This window comes from Numida meleagris, chromosome 4 (assembly GCF_002078875.1).
Source record: "Numida meleagris isolate 19003 breed g44 Domestic line chromosome 4, NumMel1.0, whole genome shotgun sequence".
NCBI classification, from domain to species: domain Eukaryota; kingdom Metazoa; phylum Chordata; class Aves; order Galliformes; family Numididae; genus Numida; species Numida meleagris.
Genome location: NC_034412.1, coordinates 27,175,565 through 27,184,022, shown reverse-complemented (window position 1 = coordinate 27,184,022; position 8,458 = coordinate 27,175,565).

The window sequence follows — 8,458 nt, the reverse complement described above, 5'->3', positions numbered from 1 at the left end:
AGTGCTCCAAAGACAGAAGTGTATTTTTATATAATTTTTTCCCCACGGATCGTAGTTAAAATTTAGGCTTAAAATTTCCTGTATTGTTAGTTTCAATTTTGGTATTATAAGAAGAGTCAATACCTCTCCTCTGTCAGAGTTGCAGGCAAATGTTTTCTCAAAGATGTCATATCTTTTTGGTGGCAAAAGACCTTCCTCATCTACCTGTTTGCTTGGATGCTTTCCCTCACTGCGGCAGCTAGTGCCTTTGAAAGCAAAATCAGTGAATCAGCCATGCTGGATTGGCTTAGTTTTACTTTGAAACGCTGATGCTGAAAGTGAGGATTTCAACCATTGTGATTCAGTTCTGGAGACAGAGGAAATGCAAATCATGCAACTTCCAGTGTCAAATATTTTTAATTAACTCTATGTCTTGATGGTGGTGAAAATTTTCAGAAATAATGTAACCTGTAAAATTTCTTCTGTATGTTTTGAAATACAAGCCTGTAAATAAATAACACCAAGTTATCGGTCCAAGCTGATTATCTAAACATAGATGAGGAAAATAGGAAGTACAAAGTATAAATGGCTGTATCAACATACACAGAACAGTATTCTAGGTAGAGTTTGTCTACTAATCACACCTAATACAAATTTTGAAGTATGTGGCATTTTGTAACTAGCATTCTACTCACACCAAAAAGAATCACTAATTTATTCTGATAAAATACTTTGCTTAAGTAAGCAAAGTAAATAGCAGATCTTTACTAATTTAAGTCATTTTTGATGGAAACGGGACATGTTAAATGCACAGTTAAATGGGAACCTTAGGCAACAACAGCACCAGGAGCAGTAGCTTCCAGTAGAAGAATGGCCTCAAGTAGGAGGGAGATTCAGGTTGGATGTTAGGAAAAATTTATTTTCCAAAACAGTGGTCTGGCACTGGAATGGCCTGCCCAGGTAGCTGGTTGAGTTGCTGTTCCTAGAGGTGTTCAAGAAGCATTTAGATGTTGTACTAGGGGACACAGTTTAGTGGGAAATATTGGTGGTAGGTGGATGGTTGGACTGGAAGAGCCTGGATGTCTTTTCCAACCTTAGTGATTCTGTGATTCTATGATTCTAAGAGTTAGAGCAACCAGTAAGGTTCAGAAAATAGCAATAGAAAGTGTTATTACAATATCCTAGCTGCACATACAGGTTATGATTTTCTTTCAAAACTCTTCCAAATTCTTCTTCTTCTCTAACGTTGCTTTGAAGCATCCAGGTTATTAGATCTAACCTCTACTTCAGGTTTTTCTAGATGTAACTTAAATTTATTTGCTTATGTGGGTTTTTTTCCTGCTTTTTTTTTTTCTGCTTGGTTATTGTGATTAGAAGAAAATATTAAGTTGTCTTAGTAATGTCACAAGATTTTTAAAGTCTTTATGGGAATAGTTGCATACTTTTTGTGATAAAAAGAAAGAAGATTATGTATAAATCTGCTACACAGAAGTAGTTTGATTAGTTTCCTTCTTCCTAATATGTTAAAGGTGTGGCTAATACATCAGCTTGAATACTAATCTAAAATGAGGTATTATTTTAGAATAATTATTTCATATAAAAAATTACTAATTTCCACAGAGTACAGTGATGAATGACTCCTGAGATTGTGATATGTGTAACGTATATGCATTATATATTTAGTTGACTCTAATATAACAATCTTGATCTTCTCTACATACATTTTTCTAGGTAATCTATGAAAAACTGTACTGTTGAAAAAAATGATTTTCTTTTTTAGATTGCACAGTAGGTAACAAAACCTGTATGTGTTCTATAGGGACTGCTAGGACACAAAGATTCAATGTTTAAGTAGCATGAGTAATTCCAGTATTCTCTCAGAGAAAATAAATTCATCAAACCAGCAGAAGGCTGAAAAAAATGTAGCTAAGAGGACTGATTTTTTTTATTTTTTGAGGTTGGACAAAAGCCTGTCTAACAAAGCTAGTAGTGAAGTATAAAATCAAGTGAGACAGAGCACATGTTTAATGTTATCAAATAAATCATGTTTTAAGACTTATCAAAGATGTTTAAAAGTAAAAGAAATTAAGAAATCCAAATCTAATCTTACTTGTATGATGTGTATTAAGGTAGAGTGCAATAGATCTTGTCATACACAAAGATTAGTCAGAGCAGATAAAGAAACACCTCTATTTTATGTAGTGACACTTTTTTATACAAGGTGACACTTAAGTGAGTTGTAGCCAGATTGCTTATTGAATGAAAATTGAGTTATTGTCAATCCATCTGCTTTCCTTCCATTTTCTTAACTGGATTTAGACCCAGGGTGAAAAAATGATAGGACACTGCATAAATTGTGGGGGTTCCTGAGGAGTTTTCATCCTCTGTATGTACTCCAAACCAAAAGGTCAGTGTAGGGCCACTCACAAGAAAAGTGCATAGCCAGTCTCATAAGACTGGCAATCTGAAATAACTGGCCTTGAGATTCAGACCTGAAGAAATCTCAAACTGATTTGTTACTGATGGTTTTCCAAAAAAAAAAAAAAAAAAAGCAATTCTTTTGGTATGCTGATGTCAGGACTGTAAAAAAGAAATTCAGCTTCTCATGTGTATACCTTTACACCCTTATAACTGAGAAGAAAATCTGGCTGCAATTTCAGTTCAGATATCCCCTGGATAAGAACATAACCCAAATTCTCATGCACGCTCTGGTTTCCTCTGAATAGCAGAACTTATGGCCATCTGTTAGGCTGGCATTATTCTTAGGCAGAAATTGTAATGCCAGTTTAAAAATGGCAAGGAGTACCAATTGGTAAAATGCAATTTCTCTCTCTTCTCCCTCCTATGGTAGCCATCATCAGATGTCTTTTTAAATTTGTCTTTTTTAAAAGTTTGTCCAGTTAACAACCAAGTTAATCACAGAGAATTAATTGCCTGTGTAGCTCTTTAACCATCACTAATCTCAGACTTTTGCTAATTCAATTTTTGTCAGATTACGTCTGAGATTTCTACAAGTCAAATTCCAAAAAGAGGATGAAGTTATGAAGCTTAATAAAAAACAAAAATAGTAATAATAAAGTGAACACTAAAGAAAGCACCAAGAAGCACATAAAATGCTTTTGAATGGCTCAAATTGTGAGGAAAAAAAAACCACTGTTCTTAATAAATGAATAATTCTTTTTATATTAAGATATTCTGCAGGAATAATGGACTTCCTTTTTAGTATTAAGTCATTAGTTTCTTACAGTTCAACCTGGAACACCATGCACAATATGTATCCTAAAGGAAAAAATGCAATGGTTATTGAAGTTTCTAAAAAGAGTCTACTTCTCTGTTATTACCTGGGAAAAGTTATGCAAACAAATTTTCTCCAAAGGTGGCCTTGAAAGGTTTATTCTTGACCTGCTGCCATTCAACATTTCAGTGATAAAGCTTTCCTACATTTTAAACACTTGCAGAAATTGTTGCTGTTATTCCTTAATGCAGGAATCCTTCAAATGGTCATATATAACATACAGTGCTAAAAATATCAGCAAGGCATCCATTGCCTCCCATCTGGCTTAGTACATGGGAGAACTACCGTCATAATATGGCCTCAGACCATGGACAAAATGACAGTCACATTTAATTCTTCTGTGGCTGGACATCAAAGAAACTTGCAGGCTGATATTGAAGGGAGTGTTGAGGACACAAGCAACAAAACCATGTGTATGGGAACTGCTGAGTCATGGCCTGAACCACTGATTGAGCACCTGGAGGAAAGACCCAGTCAGCCCTGGGAGCACAGGTGAAGGCAACTCTTAGGCCTCATTTAAGGGCTGACTGCCCCTGAGGAAGGATCTCTTCCTGGAGATCCATCTTTGGTGGGAGCCTTTTCCTGCGAGCCCTAAATCTTCCGATCCGGGTGAGCGCTGTATTTTCCTTCCACCTTTTGTAACACTATTTCCATCGCGTTAGTCCTGCTTATCACTACATTTGGCGAGCTAGGCAGGCCATCATATTGAAATGGCTTTCCTTTTGAATGTCTTTAAGTGGGCCAAGGGGGAGAACATCGTCCCTCTAGATAAAACCTTGCCGGGGCACATCACAGGATTTCTGGGTTCTCCCTTCTATGAACTGGCAGCCATAATTGAAAACTGGGGTCCCTTACGGGATAGTGGGAATATTTCCCAATCACCGTCTGGCATGGCAAAATATTTCTATGGATTAGATAAAGATATCCTGATTACAAAGGAACACTGACTGGCTGCATCCTCTGTGGCATGGCCCCTCTTAATGGCTCTAAATCGTGCAGAACTTTCAAATAATACTTTAGAAAACGAGAACCAGCTACTGCGTGATCGCATTGAGAAACTCAAGCAAGAGCTTGGCCTATTGACAGGGAAAAAATCAAGTCTAACTTTCCCCTTAAAGAAAATATGGAATATTGCATTGGAAAATACTCAGGGCCCTGAACCAGTAGACCTGGGTAATCCAACAGGGAAAATCTCCAGTTCGGATCTCGAAGCCCCGCTTGAGGTGGATGCCTTCGAGATCCGACCTGTAGTGACTCAAAAAACAAAAAAGATACAGGACAGGCCAGCAGGGGTGCCCCCTGACCAATGGCCCCCTGCCCAAACCCATCTCCATGTAACAGCTCGCCCCTATACGGCGTCCGAATTGATGGATTTGGTGCAACGATTTCGGCAGAAACCAAGGGAAAGTGTACCAGCTTGGTTACTCAGATTATGGGACATGGGGGCAGAGAGTGTTGTGGTCAGTGGGCCAGAGGTTTCCAAGCTCGCACCCTGCCCTTAGACAAAGGCTGTATGCCACCATGCAACATAATGAGGAGAATCATACCTTAATGGATTGGTTGATGGCGGCATGCCGTATCACTTGGCCTAATAAGACCGATATTCCGGTGCATGCAGGTTTATGGTCCTCCATGGAGGACCTCCAAACGTATATTCGTGAGCTAGGAATGCAAGAGGCCGTTTATGAGGATGGCTTTGAAAGTCCTGACTTAGGTCCCTCATTCCAGCCGAGAATTTTACTAATTTTACAGCAGGCACCCTCCCACCATTACGGCACACTGTTATCTATATTGAACCCCTTGGTGGCCTCAGAGGCCATTGTTCAGCAGGCTGCCCAGTTGGTGGCTGATCTGGGGGAGACGGAGCGCTTAAGAGCAAGACGTAATATTAGGACAGTGGAAGGGGCTGAAGTATATCCAGTAATTAAAACTGGAAAAGCTGCCCCACAGACACCCCGATCGGGCCCCATACGGGTATGCCGTAAACAGATGTTTAATGACCTCATAAGGGCCGGGGTGGCTTTTGCCAAAATCGATCGCCAACCTAATCATGTTTTGCTTCAATTATGGAAACAACTGAGGGACGATCAAAAATTTCAAAGTACCTCCAAAAGAACAGGGGTACGAATTATTGAACGAACACCAGAAAATACTTGGAACCTAGAGGACTTCATAATCCCTAATAAAAGAAAAAAGCCGCCCCAGGTGACTCGGGCTACGATGCCCGAGCCACCTGAGGAAAAAGACTTGGCTCTCGCCCAATTCATGGCTTGATAGGGGATATTAGTCCCCATGTAACTAGGGCCTCCAGATGGGACCGGAGGCCCTATGTTGAGCTGACCATTTTTTGGTCCCGAAAGAACATACAAAGGGTTATGGCATTGGTTGACACAGGCGCAGAAACGTCAATTATTTATGGGGATCCAACTAAGTTTAATGGGGATAGAGCGATGATCGGTGGCTTCGGGGGACAGACCATTCCAGTTACCAGACGTGGTTGAAACTGGGGGTTGGGCGTCTCCCGCCCCGGGAGTATAAGGTGTCTATTGCCCCAGTCCCAGAGTACATCTTGGGCATAGACATTTTATGGGGTCTGGCTCTCCAGACAACTGTTGGAGAGTTCAGACTCCGACAGAGGTGTATTAGTATCCGGGCGGTGCAGGCAATATTGAGAGGCCATGCAAAGCATGAGCCTATTCGTCTGCCGGAACCGCGCTGGATCACTAATGTGCGGCAGTATAGATTCCCAGGGGGGCAAGATGAAATATCAAGGACTGTGCAGGAATTAGAAAAAGCTGGGATCATAAGACCTGCACATAGCCCGTATAATTCCCCCATATGGCCAGTGCGGAAGTCAGATGGCACATGGAGAATGACGGTAGACTACAGAGAATTAAATAAGGTCATGCCGCCTGTTCACGCAGCCGTACCCAATATTGCCTCCCTAATGGACACATTGAGTAGGGAAATAAAAACCTACCATTGTGTCCTAGACTTGGCAAATGCATTCTTCAGTATTCCAATTGCTGAAGAATCACAAGACCAGTTCGCATTTACATGGGGAGGCAGGCAGTGGACTTTTCAGGTCCTGCCACAGGGGTACGTGCATTCACCAACATACTGCCATAACCTAGTGGCGCGTGACCTGGCAAACTGGGAAAAACCTAACACTGTTAGCTTGTATCATTATATTGATGATCTCATGTTGACATCTGACTCACTGGAGGCAGTAGGGCAGGCAGCAGATTCATTAACTACCTATCTGCAGGAAAAAGGATGGGCTATAAACTCCCAGAAGGTGCAGGGTCCAGGCCTATCTGTGAAATTCCTGGGGGTAGTTTAGTCAGGCAAGACCAAAGTACTACCCAGTGCTGTCATAGATAAGGTTCAGGCATTCCCAGTCCCTACAACACCAAAGCAGCTGCAGGAGTTCTTGGGTATATTGGGATATTGGCGTTCCTTTATACCTCATTTAGCGCAGCTGCTGAGGCCGTTATATAGACTCACAAAGAAGGGGCAACTGTGGGACTGGGGGAGAACAGAACACGAGGCTTTCCAACAGGCAAAACTGGCTGTTAAACAAGCCCAGGCACTGGGTATATTCGATCCTACCCTCCCAGCTGAATTGGACGTTCATGTCACTCAGGACGGCTTTGGCTGGGGCCTGTGGCAACGCCAGAGTTCTGTTCGGACCCCGATCGGGTTCTGGTCTCAGGTCTGGCACGGAGCGGAGGAAAGATACAGCATGATCGAGAAACAGTTATTGGCTGCCTACTCTGCATTACAGGCAGTAGAGCCAATAACCCAAACATCTGAGGTCACAGTTAAGACCAGCTTGCCGATTCAGGGGTGGGTGAAAGATCTGACCCACCTTCCTAAGACAGGGGTGGCCCAAGCACAGACAGTGGCGCGATGGGTCGCCTATCTCAGCCAGAGGAGCAGTTTGTCTTCATCACCGTTGAAATAAGAACTTCAAAAGATCTTAGGCCCAGTGACGTATCACTGCGATGCACCGAAAGAAACAACGGTCGCTCCACCGGAGAAGAGTCCTGTTCAGGAGGGGAAATATCGCATTCCTGAAGACGCCTGGTATACGGATGGGTCCAGCAAAGGCAACCCGAGCAAGTGGAGAGCAGTGGCATACCATCCCTCCACTGACACAATCTGGTTTGAAGAGGGGGATGGTCGAAGTAGCCAGTGGGCAGGACTGCGAGCCGTGTGGATGGTTATCACCAAGGAACCTGGTGACAGTGCACTGAACATCTGCACAGATAGTTGGGCTGTGTATCGTGGGCTCACTCTTTGGATCGCACAGTGGGCCACCCAAGACTGGACCATCCACGCCCGACCGATCTGGGGCAAGGAGATGTGGTTAGACATATGGACTGTGATTAAACATAGAACCGTACGCGTCTACCACGTTTCTGGACATCGCCCCCTGCAGTCACCAGGAAATGATGAGGCCGACACGCTGGCTCGAGTACGTTGGATTGAGAACTCTCCTTCCGAGAACATCGCCCACTGGCTACACCAGAAGCTGCGACATGCTGGACAGAAGACAATGTGGGCAGCTGCAAAGGCATGGGGGTTGCCCATAACTATGTCAGATATCATCCAGGCATGTCATAATTGCAAAGCTTGCTCGAGAATGAGACCAAAAGCCTTGCCAGAGACGACTGCCCACCTTGCCAGAGGACATAACCCCCTCCAGTGGTGGCAAATTGATTATATAGGCCCTCTCCCACAATCTGAGGGGGCCAGATATGCTTTAACTTGTGTCGACATGGCAAGTGGACTGATGCAGGCCTATCCAGTACCAAAAGCAAACCAGGCCTTCACCATCAAGGCTTTAACCAAATTAATGGCAGTATATGGGACTCCACAGGTCATCGAGAGTGACCAGGGTACACACTTCACGGGCGCGATGATACAGCGCTGGGCAGAGGAGAAAAACATTGAATGGCGATTTCATCTGCCCTATAATCCAACGGGAGCGGGCCTCACGGAATGTTATAATGGCATCCTGAAGGCTGCTTTGAAGACAGACTCTCAGTCCCTGCAGGGGTGGACAAAGAGACTCTATGAAACCCTGCGGGACCTGAATGAAAGGCCTAGAGATGGCAGTCCCAGTGCCCTGAAGATGCTACAGACAACATGGGCCTCCCCTCTTAGGATCCAAATTAC